Source organism: Vombatus ursinus, unplaced genomic scaffold (assembly GCF_900497805.2).
Source record: "Vombatus ursinus unplaced genomic scaffold, bare-nosed wombat genome assembly UNPS02014833.1, whole genome shotgun sequence".
Taxonomy (NCBI): domain Eukaryota; kingdom Metazoa; phylum Chordata; class Mammalia; order Diprotodontia; family Vombatidae; genus Vombatus; species Vombatus ursinus.
Genome location: NW_020954611.1, coordinates 7,999,874 through 8,015,431, shown reverse-complemented (window position 1 = coordinate 8,015,431; position 15,558 = coordinate 7,999,874). Strand labels below are relative to the sequence as shown.

At 35.7% G+C, this 15,558-nt stretch overlaps 1 protein-coding gene across 1 annotated transcript in view; it reads right to left on the bottom strand.

The window, feature by feature from the left end:
• HECTD2 (HECT domain E3 ubiquitin protein ligase 2) overlaps positions 1-15,558 on the bottom strand; it is a 122,725-nt gene that overhangs the window by 68,482 nt on the left and 38,685 nt on the right. The window lies entirely within an intron of this gene.

Here is a 15,558-nt window from a genome sequence, read left to right as displayed (position 1 = left end):
AGTAGCTTATAATCTAGCAATCAAGTTGGGGAATCAAGACATAAATATATGGAAAGTTAAATTAGAAAACAAAAGGAATATAAAAGTTCAGTATCATAAAAATAAAATAGTACCAAATGAATGGTATAGACCAGAGGCATCAAACTAAAGGCCAAGAGAATTCCTGAGTGGTCTGAACCAGATTAAAATGTAATTGGGAAATGTTTAACAAAATAAATAAAATACAATAAAACATAGAGAACATTAATTTATGGTTTTCTAAGTTAATATGTGGCCTCAAGGATCCATTTCTATTTGAATTTGACACCACCAATATAGACAATTAATAATATAGAAATTGTGGAGAGATTATATATTTAAATATAAGAAGTACATTAAAGGAAAAAAACCTAATAAATTTCTCTCATTTTCTTGATGAGGAAAGTAATGTCTTCAAAGGTTAAGTATCATCCTAAATGTCAACATGATTCTACCTGTATTGCTTACAAGCTACCTGTATTGAGATAGAAGTGGTGATAGCCCAAACTAGGGTGGAGACTATATGAGCCAAAGACAGGGCAGACATGAGAGATTTTGTGGAGATAGAATCTATAAGACTTAGCAAATGATTGAACATAGGGATTAAGGGAGAGAGAAGAGATAAGAATGATTCCAAGGTTTTACAAAATATGGATCACTGTACAACACCCTTGACAAAATATACAAGTTGACTTCGAGATGGCCAAAAGGTGATCAGTAATTACAAGCCTGAAGCTAAGGAAACAAACCTAGAATAAGATACATAAATCTGTGAATCATCTGCATAGAGATAATAATTGAGCCCATGAGAACTGATCAAATCACCAACTGAAATAGCAGAGACAGAGAAGAGAATACCCCCCAGGATAGAGCATTATGGTACCCACAGTTAGTGGGTGTGATCTAAATGAAAATCCATCTAAGCAGACAGAGAAAAAGCAATCAGGAAAAAAGAGAATCAGGAGAGAAAAATGTAATAAAAACTTAAAGAGGTAAGATCAAGTGAGTAAGTTTTAAAGATGGTAAAGATAGGGGCATGTTCATAGGAAGGAGCAGAGAAGGAGACAGTCTATAGTAAGACTGTAAACAAGACAGAGACAGACAGACAGACAGACAGAGATAGAGAGAAAAGCAACAGGAGGAACAAATATAGATGAGGAGAAAGCAGCCCAGTCAAACCCATCCTAACAACTATGTTAACAAAGACCTCAAAAGTGGGCCATACCAAGTTGTAATCAGGAATTCCAAGGAAAACTCCCATCAGTTTTCTAATCTAGGTTAGCAGAGGGAAATAGACAGAGGCATGTGTATACTGAGACAGTGTCTAGTGTCTGGAGATGAGGGTGCTGGACAGCGCTTTCTAGTGCAGGGACGAAACTAGAGCCTGCAGCTTTGTACCTGGACAAGAAGTAGTCCCGGAACCAGCAGGGATTGGGTCTATCATTTTGCAGGAGCCATGTGGCAACTCTGTCACTCATACACCAGAGCTGAGTCACAGACCCAATGCAGACTAAAGAGGGAACTTGCACCAAGGAATGGCCATGGTCCAAAACTATGTATTGGGCAAGGAGCATCTGTGTGGCACTGACCTAGATCCCAAGACTCTGGTCTTATTTTCAGCTCCTAGGCTAGTCAGGGACCTGTTGTTAAGTAACCAGGGTAGGGAACTTTGACAAAAAAAGACTGAAGTTGTGTTACTCTGAACTTGTACAGCCTTCCAACTAGCTCAGTCTATTGAAGGCCCAACCAGGGGCAAGACTGTAGTTGTGTTGCCTAGACCTGAACTGGGATCAGGAGTTTGAAAAGTTCAGACCAGAACGGCAGCAATAAGACTTGGCTCTATGACTTGATTGTTTTGGGTACACTGAAACCTTGTAATTTCTCAACTTAAGCTATCCCTGATATCTTTCAAGAACATAGCATTCAATCCTCAGAGAAAGTAGCATCAAGACCCAGAGAATTCAAATCAGTACTAAATAAGACCCACATGTTCCCACTAGCAGTATGCAGAGCCTAACACAAAATCCCAATTTAGGAAGATTGGAAAACTGAGTAACAACAACAACAAAAACATAAAAGCACTATACAGAGCTATTATGATGATAAAAATGACCAAGACATAAAACTAGAAGAGGCCAATGACTCTAACACACCTTCAAGCAAAGCCTCAAAGAAAAAGCAAGCTTGAACATATATTCAACTAGAATTACTGGAAAAAATAAAGCAAGAGTTTAAAATTAGCTTATAAATAATGTAACAATACTAGAGGAAAGAATTGGAAAAGAAAGGAGAAATTTGGAAGGAGAATTAATAGCTTAGTACAATAGATATAAAACCTTACTCAAGGAACAGACTCTTTGAAAATGAGAATGGGTCAAACAGAAATTAGTAACTCCAAAAGCCAACAAGAAATATTAAACTAAGACAGAATGAAAATATTAAACTAAGACAGAAAATTCCTCAGACCAGAGTCTGAGGAATCTCATATCAAAAGTAGTTGACCTAGAAAACAGATCAAAGAGAGATAATTTGGGAATCATTGGAACTACCTAACAGCCATTACCAAAAAAGGAACCTGGACAACATGTTTCAAGAAATCATAAGAGGGCGGAGACAAAATGGCAGATGAGGACCAGCCACCCAGCTGAACTCTCCTAAGAGTCCCCTTAAAACAACTTTAAAATAATGCTTCAAATCAAATTTCAGAGCAGCAGAGCCAACAAAGGCCAGGAGGAGAATTTTTTTGGCCTAAGAAAACTTAAGACGTAAGAGAAGTCTGTGGTACCAGGGTGATGGCCTGTCCGAAGCCCACATATGTGATAGCAACAATAGTGGCTGCAATAGCAGCTTCAGGAATGCTCAGCCCAGAGACAGTAAGGTCGTCAGACAACTGGTCAGAAAAAGATTACAGGGGATGTTCTGATTGACAACTCTATTGTCCATATGCAGTTCTGAGTCATGGTTTCAGGGTAGAAAAGAGCATTGGTGGTTGGACACAAGGGACAGGGATCCTGGTCACAATACCAAAGTAAAGAGGAGTGATAGTATTTGGAACTGCAGGGGGACAGGGGGCACTTCCTGGGAAAAGACTAGGGCATAGACCAGAAGAGCAATGACCATACCTCTCCCAGGATCACAACACCTTAGAAGCAACAAAAATGTTCAGATCCCCAGAACTAGTTCTGAAAACAGCAGCAAAAAAAGCAGGACTGACAAAACGGAAAAAGAGGTACAAAAGCTCATTGAAGAAAATAATTCCTTAAAAATCAGAATGGGGCAAATAGAAACTAATGACTCTATGGGACATCAAGAAACAATAAAACAAACTCAAAAGAATGAAAAAAAATAGAAGAAAATGTGAAATATCTCATTGGAAAAACAACTGACCTGAAAAACAGATTGAGAAGAGATCATTAAAGAATTATTGGACTATATGAAAGACATGATCATATGATGATAGGCATGATATTTCAAGAAATTATATGGAAAAAAGCCCTGATATCTTAGATCCAAAGGGTAAAATGGTAATGAAAAGAATCCACTGATCACCTCCTGAAAGAGATCCCAAAATGAAAATTCCCAGGAATATTATAGACAAATTCCAGAGCTCACAGGGAAAAACAATTCAAATATTATAGATCCACAATCAGGATCACACAAGATTTAATAGCTGTCACAATAAAAGAGTGGAGGCTTCATAATATGATATTCTGGAAGGCAAAGGAGCTAGGATTACAACCAAGAATAACCTACCTCCAAAACTGAGTGTAATCTTTCTGGGGAAAAAATATGGATATTTAATGAAATAGAAGACCTTCAAGTGTTCCTGATGAAAAGACCAGAGTTGAATAGAAAATTTGACATTCAAGCATAAGACTCAAGAGAAGAATAAAAAGGTAAATGTGAAAGGGCAATCAGAAAGGATTCAAACTGTTTACATTCCCTACCCTGGTTACTTAGGGAAGATGATACATGTAATTCCTGAGAACCTCATTATTAGGGCATTTAGACAGAGTCTACATAAACAGAGGACAGAGGTGTGGGTCAATAATGTTGGGATAATATCCAAAACAAAATGAAGGGGTGAGAAAGAGGGATGTAATGGGAGAAGGTGGAAGAGAGAGGAAGAAAGGGGAAATTTTTCTCACATAAAAGAGACATGCAAGGGAGAGTTTTTACAGCAGAGGGGAAAATTGTGGAGGTGGCAGGCAGTGCTTGAACCTCACTCTCATTGGAATTGGTTCAAAGAGGGAAGTACATATATATATATATATATACATACACACATACGTATACACACACTCAGTTTTGTATAGAAATGCAACTTACTCAATGAAGAAATAGGAGGGGAAGGGGATAAAAGGATGATAAAAGGGAAAGTGGAGAGGAGGGAGGGATGGAGGGGAGAAGAGGAGGAGGAGGAAGAGGAGGAAGAGAAAGACTCAAAGGAGGGGAGAGAGAGAGAGAGAGAGAGAGAGAGAGAGAGAGAGAGAGAGAGAGAGAGAGAGAGGCAGAAGCAAATGGGATGGAGGGAAATACACAGTCAGGAATCATAACTGTGAATGTGAATGTGATGAGCTCACCCATAAAACAGAAGTGGATAGTAGAATGTATTAGAAATTATAATCCAACAATATGTTGTTTACAAGAGATATACTTAAAACAGAAAGACACACAGAATTAAAATAAAGGACTAGAGCAGAATCTAATATACTTCAGCTGAACTAAAAAAAGGCAGGGATAGCAATCATGATCTCAGACAAAGCAAAAGCAAAAACATATCTTATTAAAAGAGACAATCAGGGAAACTCCATTTTGCTAAAATAGACATAAACAAACATTCATAGACAATGAAGTAATATAAAAAATTTTATAGCAAGTTTCTCTGATAAAGGCCTCATTTCTCAAATATATAGAGAACTGAGTCAAATTTATAAAAGAGATATCCCCCAATTGATAAAGGGTCAAAGGATATAAACAGGCAGTTTTCAGAAGAAGAAATTAAAATCATCTATAGTCATATGAAAAAATGCTCTAAATTGCTATTGATTAGAGAAATGCAAATTAAAACAACTCTGAGATGCTACTTCACACCAATTAGAAATGACAAATGCTGGAGGGGATGGGGGAAAATGGATACACTAAAGCACTGTTGGTATAGTTGTGAACTTGTCCAATCATTCTGGAGAACAATTTGAAACTATGCTCAAAGGGCTATAAAACCCTTTGATCCAGCAATTATACTACTAGGTCTGTACCCCAAAGAGATCAAAAAAAGGAAAAAGACCTCTATGTACAAAAAGACTTATAGCAACTCTTTTTGAGGTGACAAAGATTTGAAAAGTGAAGGGATGCCCATCTACTGGGGAATGGCTGAACAAATTGTGGTATATGGTTATGATGAAGCACTATTGTGCCTTAAGGAATGACTTGGGGAGAGGTTCCAGAAAAAACATGGCAAGACCTATATGAACTGATGCAAAGTGAAGTGAGAAGAAACAGGAGATCATTATACACAGTAACAGCTGTTGGTCCACTGTAAAAGACTTGACTACTCTGATTAATACAATGATCAAAGACAATTCTAAAGGACTTGTGACGAAAAAAATGCTATCCACCTCCAGAGAGAGAATACTCTCTCTCTGAGTGCAAACTGAACTATAATTTTCTCTATTTTTTTTTGCTTCTTTTGGCAATATGACTAATGTGAAAATAAATTTTGCATGATTTCATATGTCTAATTGATATTGCTTTCTCAGTAGGTGGGGGATGGGTAGGAGGGAGGGAGGGAATTTGGAACTCAAAATTTAAAAAGAAAAGAATGTTATAAATAAGTATTTTTAAGTTAAAAAAAATAAAGGAATTATAAAAGAAAACTGCCCAGATCTCTTAGAACCAGCGGGCAAAGTGAAAACAGAAAAAATTCACTGATTACCTCCTAAAATAAATCCCCAAATGATAACTCCCAGGAATATTATAGCAAAAATCCAGATCTCTAAGGTCAAAGAAAAAAATAATTTAAGCAGTCAAAAAAAGAGTTCTAGTGAACCAAAGATGAGGCAAAAAAGAAAAAGAAACAGATTACACAACCATGAATAACTTGCTCAGAAAAGTTGAATGTAATCCCTACAGGCGGGAGAATGGATTTTTAATGAAATAGAGAACTTCCAAGCATTCCAGGTGAGAAGAATAAAGCTAAATAGAAACTTTAAAATATAAACAAAGGAGTCAAGAGAATCATAAAAGGTAAAAAACAAACAAACAAGCAAACAAGCAATCATTCAGGAGAGACAAGAATGAAATATTTACCTCCTAAAAGGAGGAAGTGATACATTTTTCCTCAGAACCCTAAAATTATCAGGGATCAGATAAGGAGTTAAATAAGACAGAAGGCCTGGGAGTAGTTTTCTTATATTTTGATCACCTTAAAAGAAAAAAGGAAGTCGGGCAGAAAGAATATACTCAGGAAGGAAAAGGTTCAAGGAATTATCTTACATAACTGGAATGTACAAGTAATAGAAAAAGGAGGGAAATGGTTGATTCCTGAACTCTACTTTGAACTGCTAAGGAGGACAAAATGTATAGATATGCAGAATTAGGTGAAGAAATAGATTTAACTCGAGAGGCAGATAGGAAGAAAAGGGGGAAGGAGAGGTGGGAAATAAAAGTAAGGATAGATTCAGGGACAGATTAGTCATAAGCAAAACAATGGATTCTGAAGAGATGTTTAAAAAGGAAAGAAAGATAATGTAAAAATTTGTGATTGAGGTCTCAGTGAGAGAGAAAAGGGGCACAATAGCAGAAGCAGACTGCATAAAGCATGAGGCGTTAATGCAGAGCACACTCTTCTCTTACCACCCTTTTCTTTAAAAAGAGGGGGCAGGGAATAAAGAGAGGAAAATATAGAAGAGAACAGAGTGAAGGAGAGTGACAAAGGCCATGTGCATGGGCTAAACTTGTCAATAAAATGAAAGCAGATAGAAGGATGGATTAATAAGCAAAGTCTAACAAGATGCTGTTTATAAGAAACACGTAAAACAAAGATTCACACTGAGTTAAAATAAGAGGCTATTATTTTTCAGCTGAAGTAAAAAAGGCAGGGGCAGCAATCATGATCTCAGACAAAGCAACAGCAAAAGAGACTTGACTAAAAGAGATAAAAAAGAAACTACATTGTGCTGAAAAGAAGAAACATAAATGATGAATTAATTTCAATACTTAATATACATGCATGGAATGGCATAGCATCTGAATACTTAAGCTATAAGTTATAGAAAGAAATAGACAGTAAAACTATAATAGTGGGGGATCTCAATTAATCCCTTTCAGACTAAGACATATCTAATAAAAATGAACAAGAAAGTAGTTAAGGATATGAATAGTATAATAGAAAAGATAGAAATGATAGACCTCTGGCAATCACTGAATGGAAATAGAAAGAATATATTCTTAGCTGTGCATGACACCTTTACAGAAATTGAACATTTATTAGGGCATAAAAACTTCATCAACAAATTTTTCAAAACTAAGAAACATGAATCACATCTTTTTACGATCACAATGCAATAAGATAATATGTAATAATCACTGAAGAAAGGATTAAAAATTAAAGACTAAATATCTTAATCCTAAAAAATTGGTGGGTCAAAGAACAAATCATAGAAACAATAGATAATTGTTAATTGATAATTGATAGATAATCTATCAAATTCTTTCTATGATACAAATATGGTTTAGATAGGCAAAACAGAAAGATTCAAAATAGAGAAAGAAAATTATAGGCTAATATCCCAAATGAACATTAATGTAAAAAATTTAAATAAAATATTAGCAAAGAGGCTATAACAATATGAGGTTGGCTTTATACCAGAAATGCAAAATTGGTTCAATATTAGGAAAACTATCAAAATAACAGACCATATTAAAAACAAGAACAATAGAAATCACAAATTATTAGATGTAGAAAAAGTTTTTGATAAGATGCAACACCCATTACCCTTAAAAACACTAGAAAACATATGAATAAATAAACCTTTCATTAATGACAATTAACTTATATTTAAAACCAAGATCCAGCATTATATGAAGATAAATTAGAGGCTTTGCAATAATATTAGAAGTAAAGCAAGGTTATCCATTATCACCATTCTTATTCAATGTCATGCTAGAATTAGCTATAGCAATAAGATGAGAAAAAGAAATTGAGGAAATAAGCATACATAATGTGTAAACAAAATTATCAGTTCTTAAAGATGGTATGGTGGTTTACTTAAAGAATCCTAGGGAGGCAACTAAAAAACTAATTGAAACAATTAATAATTTCAACAAAGTTGTAGGATATAAAATAAGCCCATCCAAGTCATCAGCACTTATGTATATTACCAAAAAACCCAGCACAAAGAGATAAAAAGAGAAATTCCATTTAAAATAACTACAGAAAACACAAAATTTGGGAATGTACATGCTAAGGAACTCACAGAAACTATGTAAACACAACTACAAAACAGAACAAATTGACAGACAAAATAATTAGAGAAATATTAACTACTCATGGGTAGGCCAGACCAATATAGTAAAAAATGATACTGTTATCTAAATTAATTTTCTTATTCAGTGCCATACTATCAAACCATCAAAAAATTACTTGGTAAAGCTAGGAGGAAAATAAAATTTATCTGGAGTAATAAAAAGTAAAAAAAAAAAAAAGAACTCAAGGAAAATTATGAAAAAAAATGTGAAGGAAGGGGGCCTAGCAATATCAGATTTCAAACTATGCTACAAACTAGTGATCATGAAAATGATTTGGTACTGATTAAGAAACAGAGATCTTAATCAGTGAAACAAATTAGGTACACAACATTCAGAAGTAAACATAAACTCAAAAACCCAGTTACTGGGTATAATGACTCGCTATTCAACAACAACAATGCCAAGAAAACCAGAAAGAAGTATATAAGAAATCAGATTTAGAGCAACGCTTCATATACCAAAAAAATTCAATTAGCATATCACTTAGCCATAAAGGGTGATAATACAAACCAATTAGAGGAACAAAGAAGACATTGTCCTTCAGATCCATGGATAGAGGGACAGTTTGTGACCTAAGAAAAGAGGATCACAGATGACAATGTGGGGAATTTTGATTACATAAAAATAAAAAGTTTTTGTACAAACAAAGCCAACCAGCTAAAATTAGATGGGGAAACTGGAAGAAAAATCTTTGCAGCAAGTTTCCCTGATGAAGATTTAATTTCCAGGATATTGAAAGAACTGATAGCAAATTTGTAAGAATAATAAATAGCCATTCTCTAATTGATAAATGATCAAATGATATTAATAAGCAGCTTTCAAAGATATCTAATAGCCCCACGAAAAGTTCTTCAAATCAAATTCAAGCTACAGCTATTCTGAGGTTCTATCTCACATCCACAAATTGACAAAGTTGACAAAAAAGAAAAATTACAAATGTAGGAGGAGCTGTGGGAAAACAGGAACATTAATTCATTGTTTATGGAGATATGAATTGGTATAATTATTCTGAAAAGTAATTTGGAACAATAAGCCCAAACTTCCTAAATTGTTCATATTCTTTGGCTCAGAAATACCCCTACTAGGCCCTTACCCCAAAGAAAGCAAAGAAAGAGGCAAAGGACATACCTGGAAAAAATTATTCATAGTAGCTCTTTTTGTAGTACCAAAGAAGAGGAAACTAAGGGGTACCCTTATTAACTGGGAAATGGCTGATGGAATACCACTATGTTGTAAGAAATGATGAAAGGTACAGTTTTTAAGAAACTGAGAAGATTTGCATGAACTGATGAAGTGAAATAAGTAGAATCAGGAGAACATACTATGACAACACTATAAAGGCAAACAACTTTGAAAGACTTAAGAACTCTCACCAACTCAATCCCTAATAACGATTCTAGAGGACCAATGATGAAGCATGCTACCCAGAGGTGATGGACTCAGGATACAAAATGAAGAACATTTTTTGGACATGACCAATGGGACATTTTTTTTTGTTTGAATATGAATATGTGTTAGAAGATTTTTTTTCTTTTTTCAATGGGTGAGGGAGATAGAAAAGAGAGAAAACGGACTTTTTTAATTGATTAGAGAGAGAGCATAGATAGTGGGGGCAATCTGCTGGAGAAGATGGGATAGGATAGGATCTAGGTTGCACATTTAGGCATGTAAGATAGTTGTGAAGGAGGAAATAGTAGGGAAAGACTTCTGGGTGATATGCAATAAGACAAAGTGGAAGAAAGGGAGCTGTCAGTAAATGGGTCTCATTTTTTTTTTTCAGTGATGTATGAAGTGAAGTCCTCACTGGAGAGAATGTGTGGTAAACTGTCTGTGTATAGATTGAGGCAAGATGAGACTATATAGAAAGTACTATGGTAAATAGGATAGTGACTTGATTAGGGAAAGATAAAAGGATTGCTTTTCCACAGTGAAGGTCCAGTTGAGATCACGTAATATTAATTTTTAGTGGATGTCATCAGGATGGTTTAATGACTTTCTTCAGCTTTGTATAGTAGCAAATGTACAATGAGCAAAATTAGAGGATGGTAGGAATAAACAAAGAAATCAAAGGTTGGGGCTTGGCAATGCATAATTAACAATAGGAAAGGGGATTTGAGTGGAGAGGTTAGTGCAGAGTTGAATTGACTTATCAACAGGTTGAGATTAAGAAATACAGTAAAGTCAGTGTAGGGGTAACGGCCTGGAACAGGGGTGGGGAACCTGTGGCCTCAAGGCCACATGTGGCCCTCTAGATCCTCAAGTGCAGCCCTTTGACTGAATCCAAACTTCACAGAACAAATCCCCTTAATAAAAGGATTGGTTCTGTAAAACTTAGACTCAGTCAAAAAGCCGCATCCAAGGACTTAGAAGGCCACATGTGGCCTCACAGCTGCAGGTTTTCCACTCCTGGTCCTAGAAAAGAATTAAGGGAGTCAGGCAGCAGAGGGAGGCCAAAGTGAGGACCAGGTCTCAATTTGTGCTATAAGAGAGGAGTGAGAAAGGAAAAAATATTAAGATGACAGTAATTTTGTTAATTAGTGCATTAATGAATTAGTAATTAGTAACTATGTTTTTTGTGATAAAGGAGGATTATATATTAGGGTTGGGAAAGTAGGAGATGGTATTTGAGAAATGATATAAAAAACAAAAAGCATCAATAAAACTTTTACAAAAGAGAATACAAAAAATAGTAAAGCTAGGATACCAAAAAAGAGTTTAGTTTGGTAGAGAGCAACATTAGACAAAACCAATTTCTACAATAGAAAGAATCCAAGAATATGGATGGAAGTGATATTTAGCTCAGAAAGAAGGTTTTGCTGGGGCTAGACAAAAGTGATCCAGAGTACTACTACATTCTATCTTAATGAAACTCTGGAGTTAAGTAATAAGACAGAATCCGTCCCTCACATTAGTGAATGAAAGCCAAAATATAGGATATGATATTCAGCTATTAAGGGGAGAAGGAAATGGCAATTCACAGCTGCTTTAATGTTCCTGAATATCAAGGCATTGTTTCCAGAGAGGACTTCTTGCTTGTTCTCAAAGATGGATATTAAAAATAAGAATCAAAAGGAAGCAATCAATGACTATGACAAAGACAGATGATATTAAACTCAAACTGATTTTAAAAATAGAACAGGCAAGGCTTTCTTTTTAGCACATGCAGATTTGTTTGAAATATAGGATTTTGCAATGCTGTGAAATAAGCTATAATGCATTTATCAGTTGAAAACCTGTCATTTAGTTTTATTTCAGCCAATACTTGAGAATGTTGTGTGCTGAATTGATAAGCACTGATTATTTTTTTTCCTTCCTTTTAATATAGTGTTGCCAATTTTAGTGGGTTGCTTAGAAACATTAAGTAAAATCACTTAAAACGAGTACAGGAAGAATAAGGGCTGTGGTAGGAGCTGGCAGTATTGTGAAAATTAACAGAAACATACCACCTTGTAAGATAGGGTAGGATTATTAGCCAAATCTGCCAGATTACTGTTGACAAGAAAACAGTATATGTTTGTTAGCATAGGAAAACTGGGGATTGAGACGCTTTTCACAAATGTACAGATCTCCATTTAAATTTGTCATATAACAGAGAAGTTGAGACCATTTCTATGAATACATGAGAAGCAAAGATAGTAAAAGAATGAAGCTAGTATAAAGAAAGTTGCAGGTGGCACGGTGCTTCAGGCTTAGAGAAAACAAAGGTTTTCCCCAATCTCCCTTCTCTTCATTCTAAAGAGAATCTCTAATGACAAAGTTTGCTGTTAGGGTTTCTATGTGTAACAAGAGTTCTGAACTCTGTTATCCCACAAGAATTTGTAGTTGAATAAGGCTGAAAAAGTTTATTTTATTTTTATGATTCAAATTTTTAATGTATTGTGATATATATGCCTCATACATAATGAGCACTTAACAATATTTGAGTTAAATTGAAAGTAAACACAAAACAGAGAGACCATGTGGTAAAACCAGTCCCAAAGTGACCTCTGAAACTAGAATGTACACTGAAAACCAAAGTCGTAAGGACATATATGTAATTAAAATGCAGATATTATCCTTTAAAAACTCATTTTAGTTTAGTTATAACCTCATCTTCCACAAAAACTTTTACCAGAACTAACAATTATTAAAAGCGACCATTTTTCACCAATTATCAGAAGCAAATTTCACTTTTTATTTTCTCAGTCCTTTCTTCAAGTCAAGGTGTCAGTGAATGATGAGGTATCCAAATGGCAGACTGCCAGAAGGAAAAATCTCATCTAGTACAATCATTTCTGGAAACTGAGTCCCAGAAACTTTAAGCAATTTGCCCAAGGTCATATAGTTACATATAAAAATAGGTAAGATTTTGGAATTCCTTTTGGAAAAGGTCATCAAATCACATCATTCTTAATTTGTCAGCTATGAAACTTAGAGCTAGACTCGTCTATTTGCTATCCTTCAACCACACTTTATATTTTCTTGCCTCAAGTCTTTGGTTATAACTTAATCTCCTCCTCAATTTAGAATGACTACTCTCTCTCTTTAAACCAAATAAAGTCCTACCCATCCTCTAAGGTCAGCTCAAATCCTATCCTCTCCAGGATTCCCAGAACTGGAAGTGATCTCTCCCTTCTATAAACTTTTTATTACATAGTATGTGTCTTAGAATGATTAAAACAAAAATGGTATTCAAATTCTATGCATTTACACATTATTGTTTTCAATAAATGCCCCCCATTCATTACCAATAACAGTATTAGCCATAGAAGTACTACCGGATCAAGGTAGTACATTGAAATACTACTGTTTTTTTTACTAGCAAGATAATGTAGTGTATTTTCACCAATCTTTTTTAGCTCAGGTTCAGTGCTGGAATTTTAATTCATAACAACATCACTGTACAGCAATAAGTTATATAAATAAATGTGGTATCTCATAGCATAAACATCTATTATTGTTATTTTTTTCTTGTTCTGAATTCCTACAGAATACATTGTACCTATCATTTGGCACTTATCTATTAGGTAATACTGCTAATTATCTTTCCAGGTATATATAGCTTATCTCAACTACTGTTAACTTCCTTTAGGGCAGAGAGCATCTAACATTTCTTTATATGCCCATTATATCTAGTCTGAGAGGAAGCTGAGTCCTGTAAGTATGAAACAGCTGCTAGTTCTCTAAGGAATGACAATGTGGATCCCTAGGTGCTGTGGTCAGAGATTATCCAACAAGAATCAGAGGATGAGATGCATAATGGTGATTGGTGACTATCCAATGGCTCGGGGGCCAGGGGGCAGCAATTTGTCAACCTGATAATAGCAAAAGATAGCTATGTGGTTTTTTTTAACAGAGGATATGCCTAGAAGGTAACGGAGAGCCATTTCCATCTACCTGCCCTCAAAGACTTGATAACTCTGATGACTACAGCCCACTTCTGGTAATTAAGGTGGACATAAATGATCCTACCAAAAGGACTTTAGAAAGCATTTCTAAGGATTGTGAAATTATGGGTACATGGTAGGCCTCTGGTCAACAGCGAAAGTGGCACAGGCTGGCTACACAGTATTTGAGGGCCTTTAATCTTCTGTGCCTTCTGAATTTGCCCCAGGAAACTGGATTTTCCAGTCACAGACCTGGGCAAAATTTTCCTTTATGGGCTAATTACAATCCTGGAAGAATTTGGTTATAGTGTTTTTCTATAATAGGTACAAATATTTCTTTCTAAAAAAAAGTGTGACTTTTAAAAATGATATAGAACATCTTACACTTCACATATTTTAGGAAATAATCATTCTTTAGTATGATCTTATCCAAGGTTTGAACATTCAGTATGGTGAATGCAGGAAGCCAGAACTAATAGAGCTGCCTTTAACCTGACAGTGACTAGTTTGAATAGACTAGATCTTAAACATGAAATATGATATAACCTTGGGTCATTTTCAAAGTAATTCTGGGTATGGGACAAGTTCTGGGATTTCTGTAGAGATGGCATCTTTTAGAGGAGAATAGGAGTAACCTTATACTAAAAGAGGCTATAACAGGACATGCTCAAAAGCAGAAAAATGTGTCAGACTATGTGTCAGACACTGTGTTAAGTAAGCACTGGGAATACAAAGAGTAATTTAGCTTTGGGTTTTCATATTTTGCCTCTCAAATTCTGTTAGCTAAATTCATCTCTGTTCTTCATGGCCCATTATCAATGAAGAGGGTGTGCCAAGAATGGGCCAAATTTCTCTTTCCTTGGCTGAGCACTGGGATGAGGCAGGTATGGTTATACAAAAAATAGTGGTAATTATTTTGGAGAAGCAGAAACAAGGTATGAGGACTAATATGTCATCTTTGACTCCTCACGATCTCTCAGTCCCCATACGTAATCTGTTGCCAAGGCCTGTTCATTTCACCTTTGCAACATCTCCCTCTTTTTCTCCCCTGATACTGCCATCATTCCAGCGCAGGCCATCATCATCTCATGCTTGGATCAAGGCAATAAGTCACTGTTGGATCTACCTGCCTCAGTTCTCTCCCTGCTCTCATTCCCCCTCCATTCAGCTGCCAAAGCAATTTTCCTAAATTGCAGGTCCAATTATGTCACTTGCCCCATTCAATAAACTCCAGTGGCTCCCTATTACCTCCAAGATCAAATCCAAAGTCGTTCGGCATTCAAAGCCCCTTGTTAAGTTAACCCCATCCCACCTTTCCAGTATTCTGACACCCTACTCCCAGCCACACACTCTTTTATTCAATGACACTGGTCTCCTTGCTGTTCCACAAACAAGACACTCCATATGTTGGTTCTGGGCATATTCTCTGGCCGTTCCCCACCCTGGAATGCTCTCTCTCTTCATCTCTATCTACCGGCTTCCCTGGCTTCCTACAAGTTCCAACTAAAAATCCTATCTTCTACAGAAGGCCTTTTCCAATCCGTCTTAATTTTAGTGTCTTCCCTATTTTAATTATTTCCTATTTCTCCTTTATACAGCTTGGTCATATATATCTGTTTTCTTGTTATCTCCCCCATTAGACTGT